Here is an 18938-nt window from a genome sequence, read left to right on the forward strand (position 1 = left end):
TTGGCCACGAGGAACACCTTCCCTGACCTTTTATTCTCTCCGGTTCCACGTCACCGCGCCTACCATCCAACTCCAAAACTCGGGGGAGACTAACACTCCCTACCTCCCTTGGTGTGCATCATAGGCGTGCCCATGACGAACACAACATTTCTCCTTAACCAATACAAAACAAACATAGCTGCTCAAAAAAAAGATACTATACTCATCCAGTATACAAGAATAGTACACAACAAGAAATGCCACATTCAGTCAATCCACCCCGAATCCTTGCAGCCGCGTTGAGCATGGCGGTCGAGGACTCAAACTGTACCGTTCAAGTCCTTGTCTCAGAGGCACTGAGTTGATTGGTATGGAGCCAGGCACCTCCTGATCTGAATCTTGAACTGGCTCCAAATTCTGCATGTCCACACCCCTTGTAGTAGATGATTGAGAATTAGTAGCAGTCACCACCGGCCATGTGCACTGGCTCAAACTTCTGCATGTCCACATCCCAAGTAGTCGATGATTGAGAATTAGTAGCAATCACCACCGGATTCACTGTCAGAATGATCCATCCTCTCTCCTTCATCAGCTTCAGATCCCACTGTTTCCCTGAGCAGGAAGGTCTGGAATTGAAAATACAGAGGAAATTAAACAACATTCACTCAGTACATGGCACTCATTTTGGTTTATAAGCTGGAAATTGAGCCATCAGTGGAGTGTCAAGAGTGTCAGGATGGCTGAGTGGTCTAAGGCGCTGCGTTCAGATCGCAGCCTCCCTTGGAGTTGTGGGTTCAAATCCCACTTCTGACAAGTGTATTTTGCGAGGTGGATACATTTTTGGACTTTTTTTTCCCAAGCACCGTATCAAAAACAATGTCAACAGTTTCTGTAAATTATCGATAAGATCTATTTTCCGTTGCTTGCACTAATTGCCTGAAGTTGGCTAAATCGCAATAAATCGGTAAAGCAGGAAATCACTGCATCTTTAACAAATCGTGATAGAGGGGCCGAGATAAAGGTTTCGACCGTACATATCAAAAGCGCAGCTGTCACTAGTTCAGCAGGTTCACAGTGCCGAAGGTTCAGTGGCACCAGGGTCCCCTGCGTCCCAATCACAGCTGGTTTTTAAATTCTGTATTCAGGGGATGGGAGGGGTGGGGGTGTTGCGTCTTGCACACACAGTGCCTGTTTTGCAGAGAAGTTTTAATAAATACACAAAGAATAATATGGAGTCTTTAGCCACGAGGAACACCTTCCCCTACCTTTTATTCTCTCCGATTCCACATCACCGCACCTACCATCCAAGTCCAAAACTCGGGGGAGACTAACACTCCCTACCTCCCTTGGTGTGCATCATGGGCGTGCCCATGACGAACACAACATTTCTCCTTAACCAGTACAAAACAAACATAGCTGCTCAAAAAAAAGATACTATACTAATCCAGTATACAAGAATAGTACACAACAATAAATACCACATTCAGTAAATCCACCCCGAATCCTTGCAGCCGCGTTGAGCATGGCGGTCGAGGACTCAAACTGTACCGTTCAAGTCCTTGTCTCAGAGGCACTGAGTTGATTGGTATGGAGCCAGGCACCTCCTGATCTGAATCTTGAACTGGCTCCAAATTCTGCATGTCCACACCCCCTGTAGTAGATGATTGAGAATTAGTAGCAGTCACCACCGGCCATATGCACTGGCTCAAAATTCTGCAAGTCCACACCCTATGTAGTAGATGATTGAGAATTAGTAGCAGTCACCACCGGATTCACTGTCAGGATGATCCATCCTCTCTCCTTCATCAGCTTCAGATCCCACTGTTTCCCTGAGCAGGAAGGTCTGGAATTGAAAATACAGAGGACATTAAACAACATTCACTCAGTACATGGCACTCATTTTGGTTTATAAGCTGGAAATTGAGCCATCAGTGCAGTGTCAAGAGTGTCAGGATGGCTGAGTGGTCTAAGGCGCTGTGTTCAGGTCGCAGTCTCCTTTGGAGGCGTGGGTTCGAATCCCACTTCTGACAAATGTCTTTTGCGAGGTGGATACATTTTTGGACTTTTTTTTTCCAAGCACCCGTATCAAAAACAATGTCAACAGTTTCTGTAAATTATCGATAAGATCTATTGTCCGTTGCTTGCACTAATTTCCTGAAGTTGGCTAAATCGCAGTAAATCGGTAAAGCGGGAAATCACAGCATCTTCAACAAATCGTAATAGAGGGGCAGAGATAAAGATTTCGACCCTACATATCAAGAGCGCAGCTGTCAATAGTTCAGCAGGTTCACAGTGCAGAAGGTTCAGTGGCACCAGGGTCCCCTGCGTCCCAATCACAGCTGGTTTTTAACTTCTGTATTCAGGGCATGGGAGGGGTGTGTTGCATCGTGCACACACGGTGCCTGTTTCGCAGATAAGTTTTAATAAATACACAGAGAATAATATAGAGTCATTGGCCACAAGGAACACCTTCCCTGACCTTTTATTCTCTCCGGTTCCACGTCACCGCGCCTACCATCCAACTCCAAAACTCGGGGGAGACTAACACTCCCTACCTCCCTTGGTGTGCATCATAGGCGTGCCCATGACGAACACAACATTTCTCCTTAACCAATACAAAACAAACATAGCTGCTCAAAAAAAAGATACTATACTAAACCACTATACAAGAATAGTACACAACAATAAATACCACATTCAGTCAATCCACCCCGAATCCTTGCAGCCGCGTTGAGCATGGCGGTCGAGGACTCAAACTGTACCGTTCAAGTCCTTGTCTCAGAGGCACTGAGTTGATTGGTATGGAGCCAGGCACCTCCTGATCTGAATCTTGAACTGGCTCCAAATTCTGCATGTCCACACCCCCTGTAGTAGATGATTGAGAATTAGTAGCAGTCACCACCGGCCATATGCACTGGCTCAAAATTCTGCAAGTCCACACCCCATGTAGTAGATGATTGAGAATTAGTAGCAGTCACCACCGGATCCACTGTCAGGATGATCCATCCTCTCTCCTTCATCAGCTTCAGATCCCACTGTTTCCCTGAGCAGGAAGGTCTGGAATTGAAAATACAGAGGACATTAAATAACATTCACTCAGTACATGGCACTCATTTTGGTTTATAAGCTGGAAATTGAGCCATCAGTGTAGTGTTACAAGTGTCAGGATGGCCGAGTGGTCTAAGGCGCTGCGTTCAGGTCGCAGTCTCCTTTGGAGACGTGGGTTCGAATCCCACTTCTGACAAGTGTCTTTTGCGAGGTGGATAAATTTGTTGACTTTTTTTTTCCAAGCACCCGTATCAAAAACAATGTCAACAGTGTCTGTAAATTATCGATAAGATCTATTGTCCGTTGCTTGCACTAATTTCCTGAAGTTGGCTAAATCGCAGTAAATCGGTAAAGCGGGAAATCACAGCATCTTCAACAAATAGTGATAGATGGGCAGAGATAAAGGTTTTGACCCTACATATCAAGAGCGCAGCTGTCAATAGTTCAGCAGGTTCACAGTGCAGAAGGTTCAGTGGCACCAGGGTCCCGTGCGTCCCAATCACAGCTGGTTTTTAACTTCTGTATTCAGGGCATGGGAGGGGTGTGTTGCATCGTGCACACATGGTGCCTGTTTTGCAGATAAGTTTTAATAAATACACAGAGAATAATATGGAGTCATTTTCCACGAGGAACACCTTCCCTGCCTTTTATTCTCTCCGGTTCCACGTCACCGCGCCTACCATCCAACTCCAAAACTCAGGGGAGACTAACACTCCCTACCTCCCTTGGTGTGCATCATAGGCGTGCCCATGACGAACACAACATTTCTCCTTAACCAATACAAAACAAACATAGCTGCTCAAAAAAAAGATACTATACTAATCCAGTATACAAGAATAGTACACAACAAGAAATGCCACATTCAGTCAATCCACCCCGAATCCTTGCAGCCGCGTTGAACATGGCGGTCGAGGACTCAAACTGTACCGTTCAAGTCCTTGCTCAGAGGCACTGAGTTGATTGGTATGGAGCCAGGCACCTCCTGATCTGAATCTTGAACTGGCTCCAAATTCTGCATGTCCACACCCCTTGTAGTAGATGATTGAGAATTAGTAGCAGTCACCACCGGCCATGTGCACTGGTTCAAACTTCTGCATGTCCACACCCCAAGTAGTCGATGATTTAGAATTAGTAGCAGTCACCACCGGATTCACTGTCAGGATGATCCATCCTCTCTCCTTCATCAGCTTCAGATCCCACTGTTTCCCTGAGCAGGAAGGTCTGGAATTGAAAATACAGAGGACATTAAACAACATTCACTCAGTACATGGCACTCATTTTGGTTTATAAGCTGGAAATTGAGCCATCAGTGCAGTGTCAATAGTGTCAGGATGGCCGAGTGGTCTAAGGCGTTGCGTTCAGGTTGCAGTCTCCTTTGGAGGCGTGGGTTCGAATGACACTTCTGACAAGTGTCTTTTGCGAGGTGGATACATTTTTGGACTTTTTTTTTCCAAGCACCCGTATCAAAAACAATGTCAACAGTTTCTGTAAATTATCGATAAGATCTATTGTCCGTTGCTTGCACTAATTTCCTGAAGTTGGCTAAATCGCAGTAAATCGGTAAAGCGGGAAATCACAGCATCTTCAACAAATCGTGATAGAGGGGCAGAGATAAAGGTTTCGACCCTACATATCAAGAGCGCAGCTGTCAATAGTTCAGCAGGTTCACAGTGCAGAAGGTTCAGTGGCACCAGGGTCCCCTGCGTCCCAATCACAGCTGGTTTTTAACTTCTGTATTCAGGGCATGGGAGGGGTGTGTTGCATCGTGCACACACGGTGCCTCTTTCGCAGATAAGTTTTAATAAATACACAGAGAATAATATAGAGTCATTGGCCACGAGGAACACCTTCCCTGACCTTTTATTCTCTCCGGTTCCACGTCACCGCGCCTACCATCCAACTCCAAAAGTTGGGGGAGACTAACACTCCCTACCTCCCTTGGTGTGCATCATAGGCGTGCCCATGACGAACACAACATTTCTCCTTAACCAATACAAAACAAACATAGCTGCTCAAAAAAAAGATACTATACTAATCCAGTATACAAGAATAGTACACAAAAAGAAATGCCACATTCAGTCAATCCACCCCGAATCCTTGCAGCCGCGTTGAGCATGGCGGTCGAGGACTCAAACTGTACCGTTCAAGTCCTTGTCTCAGAGGCACTGAGTTGATTGGTATGGAGCCAGGCACCTCCTGATCTGAATCTTGAACTGGCTCCAAATTCTGCATGTCCACACCCCTTGTAGTAGATGATTGAGAATTAGTAGCAGTCACCACCGGCCATGTGCACTGGCTCAAACTTCTGCATGTACACACCCCAAGTAGTCGATGATTGCGAATTAGAAGCAGTCACCACCGGATTCACTGTCAGGATGATCCATCCTCTCTCCTTCATCAGCTTCAGATCCCACTGTTTCCCTGAGCAGGAAGGTCTGGAATTGAAAATACAGAGGACATTAAACAAAATTCACTCAGTACATGGCACTCATTTTGGTTTATAAGCTGGAAATTGAGCCATCAGCGCAGTGTTAAGAGTGTCAGGATGGCGAGTGGTCTAAGGAGCTGCGTTCAGGTCACAGTCTCCTTTGGAGGCGTGGGTTCGAATCCCACTTCTGACAAGTGTCTTTTGCGAGGTGGATACATTTTTGGACTTTTTTTTTCCAAGCACCCGTATCAAAAACAATGTCAACAGTTTCTGTAAATTATCGATAAGATCTATTGTCCGTTGCTTGCACTAATTTTCTGAAGTTGGCTAAATCGCAGTAAATCGGTAAAGCGGGAAATCACAGCATCTTCAACAAATCGTGATAGAGGGGCAGAGATAAAGGTTTCGACCGTACATATCAAGAGCGCAGCTGTCAATAGTTCAGCAGGTTCACAGTGCAGAAGGTTCAGTGGCACCAGGGTCCCCTGCGTCCCAATCACAGCTGGTTTTTAACTTCTGTATTCAGGGCATGGTAGGGGTGTGTTGCATCGTGCACACACGGTGCCTGTTTCGCAGATAAGTTTTAATAAATACACAGAGAATAATATAGAGTCATTGGCCACGAGGAACACCTTCCCTGACCTTTTATTCTCTCCGGTTCCACGTCACCGCGCCTACCATCCAACTCCAAAACTCGGGGGAGACTAACACTCCCTACCTCCCTTGGTGTGCATCATAGGCGTGCCCATAACGAACACAACATTTCTCCTTAACCAATACAAAACAAACATAGCTGCTCAAAAAAAAGATACTATACTAATCCAGTATACAAGAATGGTACACAACATGAAATGCCACATTCAGTCAATCCACCCCGAATCCTTGCAGCCGCTTTGAGCATGGCGGTCGAGGACTCAAACTGTACCGTTCAAGTCCTTGTCTCAGAGGCACTGAGTTGATTGGTATGGAGTCAGGCACCTCCTGATCTGAATCTTGAACTGGCTCCAAATTCTGCATGTCCACACCCCCTGTAGTAGATGATTGAGAATTAATAGCAGTCACCACCGGCCATGTGCACTGGCTCAAAATTCAGCATGTCCACACCCCATGTAGTAGATGATTGACAATTAGTAGCAGTCACCACCGGATCCAATGTCCGGATGATCCATCCTCTCTCCTTCATCAGCTTCAGATCCCACTGTGTCCCTGAGCAGGAAGGTCTGGAATTGAAAATACAGAGGACATTAAACAACATTTACTCAGTACATGGCACTCATTTTGGTTTATAAGCTGGAAATTGAGCCATCAGTGCAGTGTCAAGAGTGTCAGGATGGCCGAGTGGTCTAAGGTGCTGAGTTCAGGTCGCAGTCTCCTTTGGAGGCGTGGGTTTGAATCCCACTTCTGATAAGTGTCTTTTGCGAGGTGGATACAGTTTTGGAATTTTTTTTCCAAGCACCCGTATCAAAAACAATGTCAACAGTTTCTGTAAATTATCGATAAGATCTATTGTCCGTTGCTTGCACTAATTGCCTGAAGTTGGCTAAATCGCAGTAAACGGTAAAGCAGGAAATCACAGCATCTTCAACAAATCGTGATAGAGGGGCCAAATTAAAGGTTTCGACCCTACATATCAAAAGCACAGCTGTCAATAGTTCAGCAGGTTCACAGTGCAGAAGGTTCAGTGGCACCAGGGTCCCCTGCATCCCAATCACAGCTGGTTTTTAACTTCTGTATTCAGGGCATGGGAGGGGTGTGTTGCATCGTGCACACAGTGCCTGTTTCGCAGATAAGTTTTAATAAATACACAGAGAATAATATAGAGTCATTGGCCATGAGGAACACCTTCCCTGACCTTTTATTCTCTCCGGTTCAACGTCACCGCGCCTACCATCCAACTCCAAAACTCGGGGGAGACTAACACTCCCTACCTCCCTTGGTGTGCATCATAGGCGTGCCCATAACGAACACAACATTTCTCCTTAACCAATACAAAACAAACATAGCTGCTCAAAAAAAAGATACTATACTAATCCAGTATACAAGAATGGTACACAACAAGAAATGCCACATTCAGTCAATCCACCCCGAATCCTTGCAGCCGCATTGAGCATGGCGGTCGAGGACTCAAACTGTACCGTTCAAGTCATTGTCTCAGAGGCACTGAGTTGATTGGTATGGAGCCAGGCACCTCCTGATCTGAATCTTTAACTGGCTCCAAATTCTGCATGTCCACACCCCCTGTAGTAGATGATTGAGAATTAGTAGCAGTCATCACCGGCCATGTGCACTGGCTCAAAATTCAGCATGTCCACACCCCATGTAGTAGATGATTGAGAATTAGTAGCAGTCACCACCGGATCCACTGTCAGGATGATCCATCCTCTCTCCTTCATCAGCTTCAGATCCCACTGTTTCCCTGAGCAGGAAGGTCTGGAATTGAAAATACAGAGGACATTAAACAACATTCACTCAGTACATGGCACTCATTTTGGTTTATAAGCTGGAAATTGAGCCATCAGTGCAGTGTCAAGAGTGTCAGGATGGCTGAGTGGTCTAAGGCACTGCATTCAGATCGCAGTCTCCTTTGGAGACATGGGTTCAAATCCCACTTCTGACAAGTACCTTTTGCGAGGTGGATACATTTTTGGACTTTTTTTTTCCAAGCACCCGTATCAAAAACAATGTCAACAGTTTCTGTAAATTATCAATAAGATCTATTGTCCGTTGCTTGCACTAATTTCCTGAAGTTGGTTAAATCGCAGTAAATCGGTAAAGCAGGAAATCACATCATCTTCAACAAATCGTGATAGAGGGGCAGAGATAAAGGATTCGACCCTACATATCAAGAGCGCAGCTGTCAATAGTTCAGCAGGTTCACAGTGCAGAAGGTTCAGTGGCACCAGGGTCCCCTGCGTCCCAATCACAGCTGGTTTTTAACTTCTGTATTCAGGGCATGGGAGGGGTGTGTTGCATCGTGCACACACGGTGCCTGTTTCGCAGATAAGTTTTAATAAATACACAGAGAATAATATAGAGTCATTGGCCACGAGGAACACCTTCCCTGACCTTTTATTCTCTCCGGTTCCACGTCACCGCGCCTACCATCCAACTCCAAAACTCGGGGGAGACTAACACTCCCTACATCCCTTGGTGTGCATCATAGGCGTGCCCATGACGAACACAACATTTCTCCTTAACCAATACAAAACAAACATAGCTGCTCAAAAAAAAGATACTATACTAATCCAGTATACAAGAATAGTACAAAACAAGAACTGCCACATTCAGTCAATACACCCTGAATCCTTGCAGCCGCGTTGAGCATGGCGGTCGAGGACTCAAACTGTACCGTTCAAGTCCTTGTCTCAGAGGCACTGAGTTGATTGGTATGGAGCCAGGCACCTCCTGATCTGAATCTTGAACTGGCTCCAAATTCTGCATGTCCACACCCCCTGTAGTAGATGATTGAGAATTAGTAGCAGTCACCACCCGTCATGTGCACTGGCTCAAAATTCAGCATGTCCACACCCCATGTAGTAGATGATTGAGAATTAGTAGCAGTCACCACCGGATCCACTGTCAGGATGATCCATCCTCTCTCCTTCATCAGCTTCAGATCCCACTGTTTCCCTGAGCAGGAAGGTCTGGAATTGAAAATACAGAGGACATTAAACAACATTCACTCAGTACATGGCACTCATTTTGGTTTATAAGCTGGAAATTGAGCCATCAGTGCAGTGTCAAGAGTGTCAGGATGGCCGAGTGGTCTAAGGAGCTGCGTTCAGGTTGCAGTCTCCTTTGGAGGCGTGGGTTCGAATCCCACTTCTGACAAGTGTCTTTTGCGAGGTGGATACATTTTTGGACTTTTTTTTTCCAAGCACCCGTATCAAAAACAATGTCAACAGTTTCTGTAAATTATCGATAAGATCTATTGTCCGTTGCTTGCACTAATTTCCTGAAGTTGGCTAAATCGCAGTAAATCGGTAAAGCGGGAAATCACAGCATCTTCAACAAATCGTGATAGAGGGGCAGAGATAAAGGTTTCGACCCTACATATCAAGAGCGCAGCTGTCAATAGTTCAGCAGGTTCACAGTGCAGAAGGTTCAGTGGCACCAGGGTCCCCTGCGTCCCAATCACAGCTGGTTTTTAACTTCTGTATTCAGGGCATGGGAGGGGTGTGTTGCATCGTGCACACACGGTGCCTGTTTCGCAGATAAGTTTTAATAAATACACAGAGAATAATATAGAGTCATTGGCCACGAGGAACACCTTCCCTGACCTTTTATTCTCTCCGGTTCCACGTCACCGCGCCTACCATCCAACTCCAAAACTCGGGGGAGACTAACACTCCCTACCTCCCTTGGTGTGCATCATAGGCGTGCCCATGACGAACACAACATTTCTCCTTAACCAATACAAAACAAACATAGCTGCTCAAAAAAAAGATACTATACTAATCCAGTATACAGGAATAGTACACAACAAGAAATACCACATTCAGTCAATCCACCCCGAATCCTTGCAGCCGCGTTGAGCATGGCGGTCGAGGACTCAAACTGTACCGTTCAAGTCCTTGTCTCAGAGGCACTGAGTTGATTGGTATGGAGCCAGGCACCTCCTGATCTGAATCTTGAACTGGCTCCAAATTCTGCATGTCCACACCCTTTGTAGTAGATGATTGAGAATTAGTAGCAGTCACCACCGGCCATGTGCACTGGCTCAAACTTCTGCATGTCCACACCCCAAGTAGTCGATGATTGAGAATTAGAAGCAGTCACCACCGGATTCACTGTCAGAATGATCCATCCTCTCTCCTTCATCAGCTTCAGATCCCACTGTTTTCCTGAGCAGGAAGGTCTGGAATTGAAAATACAGAGGACATTAAACAACATTCACTCAGTACATGGCAGTCATTTTGGTTTATAAGCTGGAAATTGAGCCATCAGTGCAGTGTCAAGAGTGTCAGGATGGCCGAGTGGTCTCAGGTGCTGCGTTCAGGTCGCAGTCTCCTTTGGAGGCGTGGGTTCGAATCCTCCTTCTGACAAGTGTCTCTTGCGAGGTGGATACATTTTTGGACTTTTTTTTTCCAAGCACCCGTATCAAAAACAATGTCAACAGTTTCTGTAAATTATCGATAAGATATGTTGTCCGTTGCTTGCACTAATTTCCTGAAGTTGGCTAAATCGCAGTAAATCGGTAAAGCGGGAAATCACAGCATCTTCAACAAATCGTGATAGAGGGGCAGAGATAAAGGTTTCGACCCTACATATCAAGAGCGCAGCTGTCAATAGTTCAGCAGGTTCACAGTGCAGAAGGTTCAGTGGCACCAGGGTCCCCTGCGTCCCAATCACAGCTGGTTTTTAACTTCTGTATTCAGGGCATGGGAGGGGTGTGTTGCATCGTGCACACACGGTGCCTGTTTCGCAGATAAGTTTTAATAAATACACAGAGAATAATATAGAGTCATTGGCCACGAGGAACACCTTCCCTGGCCTTTAATTCTCTCCGGTTCCACGTCACCGCGCCTACCATCCAACTCCAAAAGTTGGGGGAGACTAACACTCCCTACCTCCCTTGGTGTGCATCATAGGCGTGCCCATGACGAACACAACATTTCTCCTTAACCAATACAAAACAAACAGAGCTGCTAAAAAAAAAAGATACTATACTAATCCAGTATTCAAGAATAGTACACAACAAGAAATGCCACATTCAGTCAATCCACCCCGAATCCTTGCAGCTACGTTGAGCATGGCGGTCGAGGACTCAAACTGTACCGTTCAAGTCCTTGTCTCAGAGGCACTGAGTTGATTGGTATGGAGCCAGGCACCTCCTGATCTGAATCTTGAACTGGCTCCAAATTCTGCATGTCCACACCCCCTGTAGTAGATGATTGAGAATTAGTAGCAGTCACCACCGGCCATGTGCACTGGCTCAAAATTCAGCATGTCCACACCCCATGTAGTAGATGATTGAGAATTAGTAGCAGTGACCACCGGATCCACTGTCAGGATGATCCATGCTCTCTCCTTCATCAGCTTCAGATCCCACTGTTTCCCTGAGCAGGAAGGTCTGGATTTGAAAATACAGAGGACATTAAACAACATTCACTCGGTACATGGCACTCATTTTGGTTTATAAGCTGGAAATTGAGCCTTCAGTTTGGAGTCAAGAGTGTCAGGATGGCCGGGTGGTCTAAGGTGCTGCATTCAGGTTGCAGTCTCCCTTGGAGACCTGGGTTCAAACCCCACTTCTGACAAGTGTCTTTTGCGAGGTGGATACATTTTTGGACTTTTTTTTACCAAGCACCCTTATCAAAAACAATGTGAACAGCTTCTGTAAATTATAGATAAGATCAATTGTCCGTTGCTTGCACTAATTGCCTGAAGTTGGCTAAATCGCAGTAAATCGGTAAAGCAGGAAATCAAAGCATCTTCAACAAATCGTGATAGAGGGGCCGAGATAAAGGTTTCGACCCTACATATCAAGAGCGCAGCTTTCAATAGTTCAGCAGGTTCACAGTGCAGAAGGTTCAGTGGCACCAGGGTCCCCTGCGTCCCAATCACAGCTGGTTTTTAAATTCTGTATTCAGGGCATGGGAGGAGTGTGTTGCATCGTGCACACACGGTGCCTGTTTCGCAGATAAGTTTTAATAAATACACAGAGAATAATATAGAGTCATTGGCCACGAGGAACACCTTCCCTGACCTTTTATTCTCTCCGGTTCCACGTCACCACGCCTACCATCCAACTCCAAAACTCGGAGGAGACTAACACTCCCTACCTCCCTTGGTGTGCATCATAGGCGTGCCCATGACGAACACAACATTTCTCCTTAACCAATACAAAACAAACATAGCTGCTCAAAAAAAATATACTATACTAATCCAGTATACAAGAATAGTACACAACAAGAAATGCCACATTCAGTCAATCCACCCCGAATCCTTGCAGCCGCGTTGAGCATGGCGGTCGAGGACTCAAACTGTACCGTTCAAGTCCTTGTCTCAGAGGCAGTGAGTTGATTGGTATGGAGCCAGGCACCTCCTGATCTGAATCTTGAACTGGCTCCAAATTCTGCATGTCCACACCCCTTGTAGTAGATGATTGAGAATTAGTAGGAGTCACCACCGGCCATGTGCACTGGCTCAAACTTCTGCATGTCCACACCCCATGTAGTCGATGATTGAGAATTAGTAGCATTCACCACCGGATTCACTGTCAGGATGATCCATCCTCTCTCCTTCATCAGCTTCAGATCCCACTGTTTCCCTGAGCAGGAAGGTCTGGAATTGAAAATACAGAGGACATTAAACAACATTCACTCAGTACATGGCACTCATTTTCGTTTATACGCTCAAAATTGAGCCATGAGCGAGGTGTGAAGAGTGTCAGGATGGCTGAGTGGTCTAAGGCGCTGCGTTCAGGTTGCAGTCTTCCTTGGAGGCGTGGGTTTGAATCCCACTTCTGATAAGTGTCTTTTGCGAGGTGGATACAGTTTTGGAATTTTTTTTCCAAGCACCCGTATCAAAAACAATGTCAACAGTTTCTGTAAATTATCGATAAGATCTATTGTCCGTTGCTTGCACTAATTGCCTGAAGTTGGCTAAATCGCAGTAAACGGTAAAGCAGGAAATCACAGCATCTTCAACAAATCGTGATAGAGGGGCCAAATTAAAGGTTTCGACCCTACATATCAAAAGCACAGCTGTCAATAGTTCAGCAGGTTCACAGTGCAGAAGGTTCAGTGGCAGCAGGGTCCCCTGCATCCCAATCACAGCTGGTTTTTAACTTCTGTATTCAGGGCATGGGAGGGGTGTGTTGCATCGTGCACACAGTGCCTGTTTCGCAGATAAGTTTTAATAAATACACAGAGAATAATATAGAGTCATTGGCCACGAGGAACACCTTCCCTGACCTTTTATTCTCTCCGGTTCCACGTCACCGCGCCTACCATCCAACTCCAAAACTCGGGGGAGACTAACACTCCCTACCTCCCTTGGTGTGCATCATAGGCGTGCCCATAACGAACACAACATTTCTCCTTAACCAATACAAAACAAACATAGCTGCTAAAAAAAAAGATACTATACTAATCCAGTATACAAGAATGGTACACAACAAGAAATGCCACATTCAGTCAATCCACCCCGAATCCTTGCAGCCGCGTTGAGCATGGCGGTCGAGGACTCAAACTGTACCGTTCAAGTCATTGTCTCAGAGGCACTGTGTTGATTGGTATGGAGCCAGGCACCTCCTGATCTGAATCTTGAACTGGCTCCAAATTCTGCATGTCCACACCCCCTGTAGTAGATGATTGAGAATTAGTAGCAGTCACCACCGGATCCACTGTCAGGATGATCCATCCTCTCTCCTTCATCAGCTTCAGATCCCACTGTTTCCCTGAGCAGGAAGGTCTGGAATTGAAAATACAGAGGACATTAAACAACATTCACTCAGTACATGGCACTCATTTTGGTTTATAAGCTGGAAATTGAGCCATCAGTGCAGTGTTAAGAGTGTCAGGATGGCTGAGTGGTCTAAGGCACTGCATTCAGATCGCAGTCTCCTTTGGAGGCATGGGTTCAAATCCCACTTCTGACAAGTGCCTTTTGCGAGGTGGATACATTTTTGGACTTTTTTTTCCAAGCACCCGTATCAAAAACAATGTCAACAGTTTCTGTAAATTATCAATAAGATCTATTGTCCGTTGCTTGCACTAATTTTCTGAAGTTGGTTAAATCGCAGTAAATCGGTAAAGCAGGAAATCACATCATCTTCAACAAATCGTGATAGAGGGGCAGAGATAAAGGTTTCGACCCTACATATCAAGAGCGCAGCTGTCAATAGTTCAGCAGGTTCACAGTGCAGAAGGTTCAGTGGCACCAGGGTCCCCTGCGTCCCAATCACAGCTGGTTTTTAACTTCTGTATTCAGGGCATGTGAGGGTTGTGTTGCATCGTGCACACACAGTGCCTGTTTCGCAGATAAGTTTTAATAAATACACAGAGAATAATATAGAGTCATTGGCCACGAGGACCACCTTCCCTGACCTTTTATTCTCTCCGGTTCCACGTCACCGCGCCTACCATCCAACTCCAAAACTCGGGGGAGACTAACACTCCCTACCTCCCTTGGTGTGCATCATAGGCGTGCCCATGACGAACACAACATTTCTCCTTAACCAATACAAAACAAACATAGCTGCTCAAAAAAAAGATACTATACTAATCCAGTATGCAAGAATAGTACACAACATGAAATGCCATATTCAGTCAATCCACCCCAAATTCTTGCAGCCGCGTTGAGCATGGCTGTCGAGGACTCAAACTGTACCGTTCAAGTCCTTGTCTCAGAGGCACTGAGTTGATTGGTATGGAGCCAGGCACCTCCTGATCTGAATCTTGAACTGGCTCCAAATTCTGCATGTCCACACCCCTTGTAGTAGATGATTGAGAATTAGTAGCAGTCACCACCGGCCATGTGCACTGGCTCAAACTTCTGCATGTCCACACCCCATGTAGTCGATGATTGAGAATTAGTAGCAGTCACCACTGGATTCACTGTCAGGATGATCCATCCTCTCTCCTTCATCAGCTTCAGATCCCACTGTTTCCCTGAGCAGGAAGGTCTGGAATTGAAAATACAGAGGACATTAAACAACATTCACTCAGTACATGGCACTCATTTTGGTTTATACGCTCAAAATTGAGCCATGAGCGAGGTGTGAAGAGTGTCAGGATGGCCGAGTGGTCTAAGGTGCTGTGTGCAGGTCGCAGTCTCCCTTGGAGGCGTGGGTTCAAATTCCACTTCTGACAAGTTTATTTTGCAAGGTGGAAACATTTTTGGACTTTTTTTTCCCAAGTACCGTATCAAAAACAATGTCAACAGTTTCTGTAAATTATCGATAAGATCTATTTTCCGTTGCTTGCACTAATTGCCTGAAGTTGGCTAAATAGCAGTAAATCGGTAAAGCAGGAAATCACAGCATCTTCAACAAATCGTGATAGAGGGGCTGAGATAAAGGTTTCGACCCTACATATCAAAAGCGCAGCTGTCAATAGTTCAGCAGGTTCACAGTGCAGAAGGTTCAGTGGCACCAGGGTCCCCTGCGTCCCAATCACAGCTGGTTTTTAACTTCTGTATTCAGGGCATGGGAGGGGTGTGTTGCATCGTGCACACACAGTGCCTGTTTCGCAGATAAGTTTTAATAAATACACAGAGAATAATATAGAGTCATTGGCCACGAGGAACACCTTCCCTGACCTTTTATTCTCTCCGGTTCCACGTCACCGCGCCTACCATCCAACTCCAAAACTCGGGGGAGTCTAACACTCCCTACCTCCCTTGGTGTGCATCATAGGCGTGCCCATGACAAACACAACATTTCTCCTTAACCAATACAAAACAAACATAGCTGCTAAAAAAAAAGATACTATACTAAACCAGTATACAAGAATAGTACACAACAAGAAATGCCACATTCAGTCAATCCACCCCGAATCCTTGCAGCCGCGTTGAGCATGGCGGTCGAGGACTCAAACTGTACCGTTCAAGTCCTTGTCTCAGAGGGACTGAGTTGATTGGTATGGAGCCAGGCACCTCCTGATCTGAATCTTGAACTGGCTCCAAATTCTGCATGTCCACACCCCTTGTAGTAGATGATTGAGCATTAGTAGCAGTCACCACCGGCCATGTGCACTGGCTCAAACTTCTGCATGTCCACACCCCATGTAGTCGATGATTGAGAATTAGTAGCAGTCACCACTGGATTCACTGTCAGGATGATCCATCCTCTCTCCTTCATCAGCTTCAGATCCCACTGTTTCCCTGAGCAGGAAGGTCTGGAATTGAAAATACAGAGGACATTAAACAACATTCACTCAGTACATGGCACTCATTTTGGTCTATAAGCTGGAAATTGAGCCATCAGTGCAGTGTCAAGTGTGTCAGGATGGCCGAGTGGGCTAAGGCGCTGCTTTCAGGTTTCAGTCTCTCTTGGAGGAGTGGGTTCAAATCCCACTTCTGCCAAGTGTATTTTGCGAGGTGGATATATATATATATATTTTTTTCCCAAGCACCCGTATCAAAAACAATGTCAACAGTTTCTGTAAATTATCGATAAGATCTATTGTCCGTTGCTTGCACTAATTTCCTGAAGTTGGCCAAATCGCAGTAAATCGGTAAAGCGGGAAATCTCAGCATCTTCAACAAATCGTGATAGAGTTGCAGAGATAAAGGTTTCGACCCTGTATATCAATGGCGCAGCTGTCAATAGTTCAGCAGGTTCATACTGCAGAAGGTTCAGTGGCTCCAGGGTCCCCTGCGTCCCAATCACAGCTGGTTTTTAACTTAAGTATTCAGGGCATGGGAGGGGTGTGTTGCATCGTTGTAAGGAAATGCCTCCTTGGCATTGTTACCCCCTGACTTTTTGCCTATGCTGATGCTATGTTTTGAATTGAAAGTGTGCTGAGACCTGCTAACCAGGCCCCAGCACCAGTGTTCTTTCCCTAACCTGTACTTTTGATTCCACCATTGGCACACCCTGGCATCCAGATTAGTCCCTTGTAACTGGTACCTCTGGTACCAAGGGCCCTGATGCCAGGGAAGGTCTCTAAGGGCTGCAGCATGTATTATGCCACCCTGGAGACCCCTCACTCAGCACAGACACACTGCTTACAAGCTTGTGTGTGCTAGTGAGAACAAAATGAGTAAGTCGACATGGCACTCCCCTCAGGGTGCCATGCCAGCCTCTCACTGCCTATGCAGTATAGGTAAGACACCCCTCTAGCAGGCCTTACAGCCCTAAGGCAGGGTGCACTATACCATAGGTGAGGGTACCAGTGCATGAGCACTATACCCCTACAGTGTCTAAGCAAAACCTTAGACATTGTAAGTGCAGGGTAGCCATAAGAGTATATGGTCTGGGAGTCTGTTTTACACGAACTCCACAGCACCATAATGGCTACACTGAAAACTGGGAAGTTTGGTATCAAACTTCTCAGAACAATAAATGCACACTGATGCCAGTGTACATTTTATTGTAAAATACACCCCAGAGGGCACCTTAGAGGTGCCCCCTGAAACTTAACCGACTATCTGTGTAGGCTGACTGGTTCCAGCAGCCTGCCACACTAGAGACATGTTGCTGGCCCCATGGAGAGAGTGCCTTTGTCACTCTGAAGCCAGTAACAAAGCCTGCACTGGGTGGAGATGCTAACACCTCCCCCAGGCAGGAGCTGTAACACCTGGCGGTGAGCCTCAAAGGCTCACCCCTTTGTCACAGCCCAGCAGGACACTCCAGCTAGTGCAGTTGCCCGCCCCCTCCGGCCACGGCCCCCACTTTTGGCGGCAAGGCCTGAGGAAACAAAGAAAACAACAAGGAGGAGTCACTGGCCAGTCAGGACAGCCCCTAAGGTGTCCTGAGCTGAAGTGACTCTAACTTTTAGAAATCCTCCATCTTGCAGATGGAGGATTCCCCCAATAGGATTAGGGATATGACCCCCTCCCCTTGGGAGGGGGCACAAAGAGGGTGTACCCACCCTCAGGGCTAGTAGCCATTGGCTACTAACCCCCCAGACCTAAACACGCCCTTAAATTTAGTATTTAAGGGCTTTCCCTGAACCTAGAAATCAGATTCCTGCAACTACAAGAAGAAGGACTGCAAAGCTGAAAACCCCTGCAGAGGAAGACCAGAAGACACCAACTGCCTTGGCCCCAGACTCACCGGCCTGTCTCCTGCCTTCCAAAGAACCCTGCTCCAGCGACGCTTTCCAAGGGACCAGCGACCTCTGAATCCTCTGAGGACTGCCCCGCTTCGAAGAAGACAAGAAACTCCTGAGGACAGCGGCACTGCTCCAAAAGAACTGCAACTTTGTTACAAGGAGCAGATTTAAAGACCCCTGCAACTCCCCGCAAGAAGCGTGAGACTTGCAACACTGCACCCGGCGACCCCGACTCGACTGGTGGAGAACAAACAGCTCAGGGAGGACCCTCCGGCGACTCTACAACTGTGAGTAACCAAAGTTGTCCCCCCTGAGCCCCCACAGCGACGCCTGCAGAGGGAATCCCCAGGCTCCCCCTGACCGCGACTGTCTTAACTCCATTTCCCGACGGCTGGAAAAGACCCTGCACCCGCAGCCCCCAGCGCCTAAAGGAATGGAACTTCTGTGCAGGAGTGACCCCCAGGAGGCCCTCTCCCTTGCCCAGGTGGTGGCTACCCCGAGGAGCCCCCCCCTTGCCTGCCTGCATCGCTGAAGAGACCTCTTGGTCTCCCATTGAAAACTGAAGGAAACCCGACGCTTGTTCCCACACTGCACCCGGCCGCCCCCGCGCTGCTGAGGGTGTACTTTCCGTGCTAACTTGTGTCCCCCCCGGTGCCCTACAAAACCCCCCTGGTCTGCTCTCCGAAGACGTGGGTACTTACCTGCAGGCAGACCGGAACCGGGGCACCACCTTCTCTCCATTGAAGCCTATGTGTTTT

General features: G+C 46.7%; 2 non-coding genes across 2 annotated transcripts; both read left to right on the plus strand.

Moving 5' to 3' along the window:
- Positions 1-1926: 1926 nt before the first annotated feature.
- Positions 1927-2009, plus strand: TRNAL-CAG (transfer RNA leucine (anticodon CAG)). The gene has a single exon. It is a non-coding gene; the product is annotated as a tRNA-Leu (tRNA).
- A 1131-nt stretch (positions 2010-3140) lies between these two features.
- On the plus strand, positions 3141-3223 carry TRNAL-CAG (transfer RNA leucine (anticodon CAG)). The gene has a single exon. It is a non-coding gene; the product is annotated as a tRNA-Leu (tRNA).
- Positions 3224-18938: the final 15715 nt, after the last annotated feature.

Source organism: Pleurodeles waltl, unplaced genomic scaffold (assembly GCF_031143425.1).
Source record: "Pleurodeles waltl isolate 20211129_DDA unplaced genomic scaffold, aPleWal1.hap1.20221129 scaffold_39, whole genome shotgun sequence".
Classification (NCBI taxonomy): domain Eukaryota; kingdom Metazoa; phylum Chordata; class Amphibia; order Caudata; family Salamandridae; genus Pleurodeles; species Pleurodeles waltl.